The 12579-nt window shown below is 36.3% G+C and overlaps 1 protein-coding gene across 6 annotated transcripts in view; it reads right to left on the bottom strand.

Annotated features, from left to right (window-relative positions):
* The window catches only part of NPAS3 (neuronal PAS domain protein 3), an 839616-nt gene that overhangs the window by 821708 nt on the left and 5329 nt on the right, over positions 1-12579 (bottom strand). The gene's annotated exons all lie outside the window — the stretch shown is intronic.

Here is a 12579-nt window from a genome sequence, read left to right as displayed (position 1 = left end):
ATAAAATACAGAATATAGGTATAATATATAAAGAGAGAAATTAGGCAAAAAAAGTTAATTACCTAATAAGAATATACTTGTAATGTCTATTAATATCATTAATTAGAAACTTAAAAACAAATAAATGACTAAATGATACATCTATTTAAAAAGTTATTAATTTATTTATAAGTAATCTTATCCAATCATAAACATTTAAATCTGTCTATACTACAAACACTAAATGAGTTCACCCTTTCAAGTAAGAGAGAAGAATTATAAGAAAGCTCCTTTGAAAAACAAGGTTAGAGGGGCACCTGGGTGGCTCAGTTGGTTAAGCATCTGCCTTCAGCTCAGGTCATGGTCCCAGGGCCCTGGGATGGAGCCTCGCATCAGGCTCCCTGCTCAGTGTGGAGTCTCCCTCTCCCTCTGGCCCTCTACTTACTCATGCTTGCAAGCTCACTCAAATAAAAAAATCTTTTTAGGGGATCCCTGGGTGGCGCAGCGGTTTAGCGCCTGCCTTTGGCCCGGGGCGCGATCCTGGAGACCCGGGATCGAATCCCACGTCGGGCTCCTGGTGCATGGAGCCTGCTTCTCCCTCTACCTGTGTCTCTGCCTCCCTCTCTCTCTCTCTCTCTCTCTCTGTGTGTGTGACTATCATAAATAAATAAAAATTTTTTAAAAAAATCTTTTTAAAAAATTGTTTAAAAAGAAAAACAAGGTTAGAAAGAAAAAATTGTTGTAGTTTGGGCAAATAATTCACTATAGAAATTTATTCCTTTATAAATGTTTTAGGAACACACAAAATTTTCAGAGATTACTTATTCCCCTAAGTGCTCGCCTGTCCATCAAACGTTACATTGTTAACTTCCTTCTTTGTGGTATATCATCTGGTTTTCAAATATTTCCACAGTTGTCCTACCTCTCAATTGAATTTAACCAACAAATGTATTTATCGCTAAACACTTTTAGTATTTTTCTTTAGTGCTACCTTAAGTCATGTGCATAATATGTCACTTTAAAATATAACTTAATATAGCCTATAGCTTCCACTGCAATGTCTCTCTGGACATTCTTGTAATAAAAAGTTTCCATTCAAAGATGTTTTTGTGGAAGAAAAATATTTAAATATCCAATATTTCATTGATTGAAACCTGCATAACAAGCACTGTTTTTGATCTAAAAACTTTAATAGCTTTATAAATAAAGAATATTTGTAAATACTAATGCAATTAGAAAAAAACCCAACCATAGACCTCAACTCATTATTCTTATCATATATTCAAATAATTCAAATCATGTAGTCATAGATTTTCAAAGCTGGAAGGAAATGTTAGTAACTTAATATACTAATGAAGAAAGTAAGGCTCTAAATGGTTAAAAGACCTGTGTAGACTATGACTTCTGATAAAGATAATGAAGGACCAAAACCAGTGACTGGGATTTAGGCCATTACCTGCTGTTCTACTAGCACCCAACCAGCAAGTGCCCAGTGGTAATTCATAATGTGCTGCCCTGACAATCTCAATATTCATAGGTCCTTGTGTTAAGTATATACCTATTACCCAGTAAAGAAATTCTCCTTGCTTTCTGCCTACCATTTGTTGAACACCAAAGTCGATACCCTTTGGTACAGCTATACTTTAGAGCTCTCTACTGACTTATACCCTAGTGTATTTTAATAGCAGTTTAAATATCCTGATTCAAAGATGTTACAGTATTACTATTACAGTTAATTTTTACAATATTCACAACCACATTAGCTGGAGGATGGTGCTACTGTCATAAAAAAGACTATGCCCCTATCATTTGTTTAAGTTTCTATGCAGCTACACCAATACTGTGCAGAAACAGGCCTTGGGAAATTCTTAATTTCTGAAGACAAATAAAAATATGTGGGATAGTTCTTTCTTTTTCCTAAAAATGTTCTAGCTTGTTAGTAGCTGTTTGTATCAAATACAAAATGACTGCCAAAAGACACATCTAACTTTTTACAGCTATCAGCTTCCCTACATGAATGGGAAGGAATCCATTTTATTTCTTAAATGATCCTGATTTTCTTGCCTCCAAAACAAACAAACAAAAATAATGTAGGAGATTAAACCCTACGTATGAAACCATGTACAAAAGGAGTATAGGTTGTGGAAAAATATGCCATCATAATGTCTTCTGCTATCTGTGTTGCTAACTATAACTCTTGCATATATAATTCTATTATACTTTTATAATTCAGGGTTTTGAAAATGCTTTTGAACCATTAATATATTTTCCTGGTTAAAATTCTTTGAGATGTTCTTAACAAGAGTCTTAGATAATGAATTTGGGCAAACTCTGGAACAGTCTTTACAGTATTATCATTCTCATTAATTTTCAGAACTACCCACTGTGTTGAGATGATTGTCATGGGCCTAAGACTTCAATTTGGCTAAATATTTTTGCATATATTTCAACATATAAGTAACTAACAGATGTTTAAATGTTAAGTTCATATGGAAGAAATGGTTAAATGTGTTTAATCTCATGATCTCTTTGCAACACTAATTATTTTACTATTTCTTTATGTGTTTCACAATTTTCTCAATGCTTTGGTCTACAATGGGCCAGTGATTCCAAAATCTCTTCAAAGATAACAAATCCTTTAAAACATTCTGGAATTTAAGCCATTTATGCATGTATAATATTTAACATATGTAGCATCACTAGTTTTTTAAGGGAGAAAACCTTAAATAGTAACTCAAACAATATTTTTATAAAATATGCAGAGTTCATATAAAGCACAGGACTGTGTTTTTTTAGTTCTTTTATTTTTACAGAAAGAGGGTTTTCCATTTATATTCTTATTTGGCTTTAGCAACCTGATATATGATACTGCCCTAACCTGCCAGAAAAAGATGGGTAGTAAGCTAAAAACAATATTACTTCTAAGAGAGTTAATGCAGCACATAGTTTCATACTTTCATCCGGTTTATCTTTTTTTTTTTTTTCTTTGCCTTTTTGGTTATCTCTGAAGACTGCTTCTGTTTCCATTGTTTCATCCTTCAGCATTCACATATCAGAGCAATAAGTATTTCATTACTGGTTTATCTGTCCAGAGGCTTGAGAAGCGGTAACAATTAACCCTCCCTTCACAGTGATTGATACAGGCTTTGCTTTCAATTTGTTCCACTACACAGATCATGAAATTCTGAATGCAATCATCCTCATTGACCTACACTTTCAAACACACGGCTACAATGAGACGAAAGTAATTATTAAAAGGAACACTGGACTACTGAGATCTGAAACAAAGTCTTTAAAAAATCTGTTAGATGACCTTCTGGTGAAATTGGCAAATTTTGATGTTAAGGAAAATGATAGCTTTGTGTCCCTGTCTGGAAATATTCAATGCAAGCTGATCAATGTATATTATGGTAATTTCACTGACTACAGTATGTGCTCAGAAAATGCTGAAAGCCATTTTAGAACTGTTACAAACAAGAGTTAAACTGTTAATATCATAGCTTAGTCTAAATTTTTTTCAAGGAAATTAAACTTCCTGATTTGTGTCTAATGAACAAACAGTGACTAGAGCAAAGAGTGAAGGTCGGAAAAGCAATAGCTTCACTTTATAGGAAGTTGCATACCTGAGTCCTACATCTTCCCTCTCCCCCTCCCTTTAGATGAAGATTCACAGTAAGAAATGAATACATTTTTCACAAAGTCTGAAAAATAGCTTCAAATAAATATTAATCTACTGCAATCGATATATATGAGGGATGGAGAGGGGCTAGCAGGACAGTGGTGACTACAGAACTATATTAAAACAAGGGTTGCAGTTAAAGAAAATCAGGGCGGAAAGCAAGGCAGCAGGCCTGAGGCTCTAATCACAGAACAGAGTGATGGAGATGAACCAATACTGCATGGATTAGCAATGAATTATTTTGAACCGTAATCATATGCCTGCACAGAAGAGAGGCAAAAACTAGCCATTACTCATAAACTGATCTGCTGATTTCTTGGGGGGGGGGGCGGGGGGGACAGGGGTGGAGAGGGGATGAGAATAAATTCATATGCTAAACTAATTCAGAATAATGAAAACCTAAAGATGTGGTTACACTTCAAGTAACATTCTATTTTTAATGTCTGCCACATACCACATCATATAGGGTGTTTAGAATACAAACTGTAAAGTGCTTGGATTCAAGTAGGATGAAACCAACCATTTCTTCTAAGATTAGGATGTGACACTGCCACTCTACTCTCTCTTCTTCCATGCCTGATAGAACTGTTTCTGGATAACTTTACCATGCCCAAATAAATAGAAAATTTTTGAGTATTTGGTTATAAAAAAGCAAAAGCATTCAAGAAATTAGTTTTCTTTGCATCACCTATTAAAAAAATCATACCAAATGAAGATTCAATTGTTAGAACTAATTTTGTTAGGAAGAAAAAAAAATCAAAACTGCTGGTAGCAAGAGATTCCTGAGATTCTTATGAACAGACTGTTTAAATGAAGAGCACTTTAATCAGTAGAGGAATCCTCACGTTTCTAATGTCTTGCTGTGCATTCTGCAGGTTATAGTAGCAGCTGGTAGAGGTCATATATCTTTTGTGAGCATCCCAAAAAGGCTCACTGCCAGACTGTTAAATTATGAATAAGCAATGAACAAAAGAATGCAGATACGGTGGTGACAAGATAATCCAAGCAAATTTATCTATGACAAATTTCACAGGATTAACAAATTACATTTACACAGAACAATAAAAATGTGTAAAAAAAAAAATGATGAGCCTACTTTTCTTTACAGCATTAGGAAAACAAAAAAGTCACCAATTCACTGCAAATATGTAAATTTAACTCGATCTAAAGTAAGACATTTATAATATGTTCAAGATACCTTTGAAACATTTTTGCATTTTAGGTGGATATAATAGAAACATGGTAGGTCTGATTTGTATTTTATATGTAAGTTATGTTGTAAACGGTATATATGTAGGTTTTACATATAAATCATGCAGAGTACACAGAATCTTGTACAATAAAAAAAATGATCCTTTTCTTATACGAATAGAATATATATGTTTTTCAGAAATAGATTCCGAGGAATAAATTATTTGATAGGAAAAATACTCCCTCAATCAGCGCAATACATACTAGTTACTAAAATACCCTTCTTCTTTGATGTCTCCATTTTCTACCAGAGAGATAGGTTGTGCAAACAATTTCAGTCATTCCATCTGCCCCTACCACAGTACTGCAGTCTTTTTTGAGTAAAGTGCTTCTGGATGAAGTTTAGAACCAGTGTCCTTTTCTGTAGTGTTGACATGGCAGAAAGAAAATTCCATAGATTGGAGGGTAAAAGGGTGTCGATTTGATGTATATTCATATAAAGATGACCCTTAATCCAATATTATATTTTTCTTTATAATAAAATTCTTCTTATAAATCTTATAAATAAAAAAGACTCTGTCTATCAGAAATAATGGAATATAACTGAAATGCCCTATGATTCCACAAAGTGGTCTTAAAATGCTATGTGGCACTACCTTCAAAAATATGTGATAAAGATTTAAGCTTCAATGTTATATATAACCTAGGTACCCAAGTCAGAGCCCTTTAATTCTGCATTAGCATACTGATGATAATAAAATACTGTAATCAGAAGTAATTTCTTTTAAGATGATCTGAATGCTATTTTAAATTTTGTAGCCTATTTTTCACTTATACTTCCTATTGACTGCTGCTTTTTATCTTCAATATTTTAGCAAAACATCTCTCTAAATGAGCCCTTTTCAACATTTTATAAGGCAACCTACTCTTTATGTAAGCAAGAGATTTCCTGAATGTGAAAGTGGATATTTTAATAAAATACACAAGTAAAATGCTCAATTCTTTCACCCACAAATACTCAAGCACTGCTTATCTAGTCCTTTCAAGGTCTGAAATTCCTACTATACCTTTTTTTTTTTTTTTAAGCTATTTGGTTGACAGTGTTACAGCCAAAAACGTAAAGATAAATGGGACATGCTTGTCCACTACTTCAAATCTAGCAGACATTCTACAATAAGCAGTAATGGTGTCAGATGTTACAAAGTTTCCCAAGCTATAGCTTTCGTCAAAGAACATGCCAGACCAACCCCTAATATTCCTGGCCTTAGAGAAATTAAAATGTTACCAAAGACACTCTCTTCTTGAAGATGCCACAAGTGTCTGTGTGTGCCCACAGGGGAAGAGGGACTAAATAATGAGAACTTATCATCTATGTATTTATCGTGGTCCATTTTTAACAAGTTTTTAATTAAATGAGTTAATTAATATATGTAAAGCCCTTAGACTAGTACCTGACACATAGTGCTATATAAATGCTTGCCATCATTATTATAATGCCAGATAATTTGGCAGGAGGCCAACTTGTATGAGTCCTTATATATTTCAAAAGATAATAATATCCAGAAATACAGTTAAGTACCAAAGAGTGTTATTCAGAAAGGCTGCCTCAGCCCACTCAGTGGCAAACGATCACAAAATAAAAATGTCTCAACTGTAATCTTTAGACAAACTGTGGCACACTCTGAGGCATAGATAACACCCATGGAAAAGAGGTCCCTGAATACTTCACCATCTATGACCAAAGAGCTATGTGTACACAGCAAACCGATTCTTCTAAAACCATTCCATCAAAAATCATCCCTGAAGTATATACAGCTGTGGAGCTTGCCCTCAAAACTACTGGAATGTTAAAGAGTAGAGGGAAGATAACTTAAATATTCATCCCTCTTCTAACTTATAAACATTGTATTTCTGAAGTTCTCCAAACATCTGATAAATGACCAAGAAGCAGAGATCTAACTCACGATCCATAGTGCACGGGGTCTTCCTGCCACAAGAGCTCTCTGGCATTAGTACAGAAACCCCTGAGTCTGGAAAATCCAAAGACGGAACACCTGCACATTGCTGTTAAGGTACATTGCTAGAGAAACAAACCTAAATTCAATCTCTAACTCTACTACCTTCCTTGGGAAGATTAGTTTCTATTTTCTGGATTGAAAGTGGGGATATGAGCACCTCCCTTCAGGGTGCAAGGGGAGGCCACAGAGAAAATTACTGTGAAGTATTTATACAGGGCCTAAAATATATAGCAGTGTCCAATAAATGTTTATTATTATCAGGTGTGATCTATTTCTATTTTTTTTAGTCCCATCAGAGATTATTTTTAAAAATAGGGTATATTTTCACTCACATTTATATGGCATCTTTTCTTTCTTTCCTCCAAGAGCCTCTAATCATTTTACGGTCATTAGTTACAAAATTTTACAACCTGAATGCCCACCCCAACCAGAACATGAAACAAAAATCAAAAGAGATAGAGGACCCTTATTTATATTTCTATGAATTCTGCACTTTCTCCTTTTGCAGAAAAGGGTGTTCTATATATGGCTCTCTATAATATTCTCTCTGACTCTTTATAATATTTTGCATGTCCAGTATAAGGGCAAGTCTATGACCAGAACAACTGCTCTTACAGAGTATTATTTATGACCATCTCTGCCCTAAGTCATGATTGTCCATAGTAGAGGCTCAATAAATAAGACTGCGTGAATGAACTAGTCAATAATTATAGTCGAAGGCCATGAGCACTTTGAGCCATAGTAATATGCGATTTTCATCCTGTGTCTCATGATTTTGTACACAAGAGCACAAATATTCCTATTAATTCACCAAAACATTATGCTCTAGAAAGGTACACAGACAAAACTTCAAGTGCCGTTTAATCTTGTCACTACCCTAGTCATGTCAGATATAGCAATAATCTCTTTACTCTTACTAAGCTATGTCCTGCTTATGCACTGTAGTATTACTAATATTACTACAAATTATTCTAACTATGTAAGGTTCTATCAAAATTAATAGTGCAAACATCCTATTCACACTAATGGGGCCCAGAGCAGTAAAAATACCATTCAGTTACAGTTGGTTTATTACACTGCCCAGTGAGGAAAAAGGGGGGGGGGGGGCACTATTTACTGTGAAAATACTAACATCATTAAATGCAAAGCGATGTAACTGAATTTTCCCATAAATTCTAGAAGTACAGATTTAAATATTAGTACAGATTTAAATATTTAAAGTTTTACATATTGCATTATAGGCAATTTTGGTAGCATTTACATTTTTAAATTAATATTTAATCAACTAATCAACTAAATTTTCAGCATACCAACCCTTTAACTTTCAGCCTTATCTAGCATAAACAACTGAGGCATGTCTATAAAATACCTGAAGTTAAATCGTTGGCCTAGGCAATGCAAAATTTTCAAAAATTTAAATGATGAAATGTTACACTATAGGAAAAATAGCTTTTGTAAACAAAATAGGAGGGGCCAGTTCTACTCTCATGTGTGCTTAATTTTCCTTAAATGTAGCAAGCAGCATTCTGTGCAGGAAAGAGAACCACGGGAATGCAGGAAAAATAGGAAAACAGAAATAGACTAACGTTTACATTGGGGTCATTATTAATAGTAAAGCATGTATGAAAGTTCATAGGGAAAAACATTACTAGGAGAGATTTAGAAATATTTGTGACATATCCCCCACAAATATCTCATAAAATATAAAGCTCTACAGCTTTAAAAATAACTAAATGAAAGCGATACCGCCTAAATCCTCCCCCAAAAGTGCTGCTTTTACAAAAGTATATATCTGTACATCTTGTCACAGAAAACTTCACAACAGAGCAGGAGATTCTGGGCATGAGGACCCATTTCAAACAGATGCAATTTTAACATGCCACTGGATTCCATCCAGACTAAGATCTGGGACTCAGTAGAAGTATTGAGGGGTTCATGTAAACTCTGGAATTCCCATAAAATAGCTCTATTGTCGGGGCAACCATTGTGTAGGATTTCAGGGGGAAATCAAACTTCCTATCACTAAAAATGTCAATCCATTCCAATGTGCAGATTATATTTAAATCACAATGCAATTCTTATCAGTCCATTGCTGAGATAGTAATCTCACATAACTTTTGGCCAAATAAAATTCATATTTTCAAGAATATGCAAAGATCTAGAGACCAAATCTGTACTCATAATACCATTAGATGCTGAAAATACCTCATGTAACATTTTCTTGTTTGTTTTTTTAACCAAAAGCATCAAGTAATGTTGATGTCAAGTTGGCTCCCTGTAATGAATCAAATCTAGTAACTGGCATATTCCAGGTTTGGAGTAGCTATTTGTCTCTCAATTCATAAACCAGAAATTGGGACTATGGAAAGATGTTGTAATGTGGGAGGGTCCTACATAATAAAGGTCATTATAACTCCTGGCTGCAGAGCTATACGATCTAATATCCTCTCTGGCGGTTCTATGATATGCCCATGCATTACAGTTGTTGTTGACAGTCTGTTGCCTTGGAAATATTTCATTATTTCAGTTTTTCCATTTGTAGACCCTTGGCCTTGTGATATGAAGGCCATCCTATTTCATATTTTCGATTATCATTTAAGCAATCTTGTGGAGCTATTTATATATAAGCAAGTGTTAGACAATGCATATCATCATTTATCACTCTGTGTTTAAGCTTGCAACGTAAAAAGAAATACCTCCAAAAATATCTCCACCACCACCTTCACTTTTTAAACCAAAAGTCCTGTATGACTGGAATATGCTTTGCAAACCAGCATGAGCACATCACATGCTTGACACTTCTATCTGTCTAATTTTCTTGGTTATACATCCACACAGTGGAAAAACTCTGTGGTAGTGCTACATAATTTGCAGCCTATTGGAGTTTAAAGAAAAATCAAGCAAGTTTAAATATACAAAGTTTGCAACTTGTTCTCTCAGGCTCTCGGGTTCTTCCTCTGTGTAAGAGAGAATATTAAGCATTGCCAAAGACATCATTAAGAAGAAGCTTCTTTCTCCAAAATTTACTCTGTGACATTACCAGAAAGAAATGACATTTGTACTGTACTACTAAACTCAGGTCAGCTATTTTATAAATTTACAAGACACTTCCAAAAATATTTTTTTCCTAGGTAAGTTTTTGATTACCAGTGTATTTGAAAAGCAGAAAAGAGTAGTGTCCATAAATGCCTTTATGAAATCAATGATTTGGAAACCATTTTTTAAATAAACGGAAGGATATGACCTAAAAGCATGTTCACAGAAAGCCATCTTTTATAAACATATTTGTATTCGACTGTTACAGAGAAACCCTACTACGAACCAACAAGTTCTAGGCCCAAAGTGAACAAAAAGGTGAAATGACTCTACTCAGTTGAAGCAAATACTATGAAAAACCGCCCCCTCCTGAACAAACCATCTAACGTCCCATTTCTCATTACAAAACCAAATCAACTAACATGTGTAATGTTTACACTTAAAGTGTTAAGAGCATTTAAAGCCCTAATAACAAAATGAACCCTCCAGGCATAAAACAACTGTTTGGATAACGGGCCAAGTTTGTGGTTATTACTGTTTGAAACATTTAGGTTGTACCTCCTTCTTTCCTCTCTCTCTCTCTCTCTCTCTCTCTTTCTGCCCCCTACCTCGTTATTACTCCTCCCTCTCCCTACAGGTTAAACCTTCTCAGATCCAACCTTTAAAATGACAGCATCCGAGCTGAACAAGAAGATGCTATTAAAGGGCATTAAATTAAATACAGTATATCCTCCTACAACTTCAATCAGAATTTCAGACCAAGTGTTATTTAGTTCAGCTCTCAAGTGGAGCAGAATAACAAATCGCGCACTTTGATTTACCTTCTTCGAATGCCAAATGGAGACAGGTGATAAAGAACGCGCTCATGCACAGGCTATGAAGTTTCCTCTAGAAATTAATTCTATCTTCAAGATTCCTATCTCAGAAAAATTCCCAAAATGGCACACAAATAGGCCTCTGCTAGAGAGATTACTGGGGCCATCCCAGTAAATACATTTACTACCAACAGAACTGGGGATGGGGAAGGATGGATAGGAGGGAGGAAAAAAATCAATTACAAACTTCTGACCTGAAAAAGTATTCATCGCCATGTTAAATAAATAATTATTAAAAGACCTGCACAATGCTCTGAATTTTTCTTTCTATCTACAAGAGCAAAGTACTTAATATGTGAATTCTTCATAAAACACTGAATATTCCTTTCAGCTAGTATGACTTGTCAGACAGTTAATGCTATACACATTCAACATCTTTAAAAACTGGATTATGTGTGATTTGCGTTCAGGTATATGACTTATGCTGAAATTACCCAGACTTTAGAATCAGTCAATTATGTATCTCCCTAACAAAATTTTTTCCTTCACCCTGACAATTTTGCGGACTCTACTGTATGAAGGAAATAACCAAAAATGTAACTGAAGCTTCCTAATAAATAGCGTATTTAAATCTCTTACCTCTCTTGGTGTAAGCAATAGGTTAAATGCTACATTGTATCAAAAATAAAACCACCCATATAATAATTAAATCTTGCAAGTACTGTGGACTTCCCTTCTCTTTTTTCTCACGTTCACTCATGGGTGTACTACGAGGAAAGTTGGGAGGGGGCCTACATCTAAGAGCATTTGTTTTCCTCATGAAGCAAAGGGTAACATTTCATACTTCCTACTGAGCATTTCCTCTTCGAAAACAGAAAAGATACTTTGCACAAACCAATATGCTATATGCAATTAATGTCATTAATGCTGCCAATTAATACCAAATAGGATTCCAAACAAAGTAGGCTGGGTGGACAGCAGGAGGGGAAACCACGTGGGGCCGGGAGGGGGGGGGGTGCTTAGCTACTCTGCAACCTAACAATGCCATTCACGTAGGACGGCTAAGGATATTTTGAATACAAACTCCCTTTTCCTTTGGCTTTAGTTTAACTAACTTCAAACAGACATGCTCGGCTGAGCCCCTTGCCTGGATATGCAATTCTCACCAGGAACTTTTTAAAACACAGATTCCCCAAACGGTAACTAACGGGGCATAGACGTTCCAACTGTTGGCACATTTTGAATCTCGCTGTTTACTCGCTAATTTGGATTTGAGGGTTTTCCTCTTCCTTTTTCTGTTTTTTCTTTGAGGAGCGGGGGAGTGGAAAGGAGGGCAAAGAAGGAGCCCCACGAGTTGCCAGGGCTAAGGGCGCATCCCGGGCGGCGGGGGCGGCGGGGGCGGGGGCGGGGGCGGGGGGCGGCGAGCGCGCCCCTCTGCTCGGGCCCGGCCTAGCTGCTCCGCGCGGAGACGGGAGACGGCCCCTCCGCGACACATTCCGGGCCTGGCGCGAGCTCCGCTCCCCGCCCCGGCCGCCGCCGCCGCCGCCGCCTCCTGCTCTCCTCCTCCTCCTCTCCTCCTCCTCCTCCTGTGCCTCCTCCTCCTCCTCTCCTCCTCCCCCTTCTCGCCTGCCTTCCCTCCCCCTCCCCAGCCTCATTCCTTCCTAGAGAGCAGCTGCCAAGGGACCTGAAGCGGCCCCGGGGATCCCCCGGCCCCCCACCCTCGCTGCTCCTCGTCACACCGCAGCCCCTTCTCTCTCTCTCTCTTTTTTTTTTTTTTTTTTTGCTTGTTTCTCTTTTTTTTTCTTTTTTTTTTCTTTTTCTTTTTCTTTTTCTTTTTTTTTTTTTTTTTTTGTCAGCGAGT

Source organism: Canis lupus, chromosome 9 (genome assembly GCF_048164855.1).
Source record: "Canis lupus baileyi chromosome 9, mCanLup2.hap1, whole genome shotgun sequence".
NCBI classification, from domain to species: Eukaryota; Metazoa; Chordata; class Mammalia; order Carnivora; family Canidae; genus Canis; species Canis lupus.
Note: the sequence above shows the minus strand (reverse complement) of the source record. Positions and strands in the feature narration are given on the sequence as shown.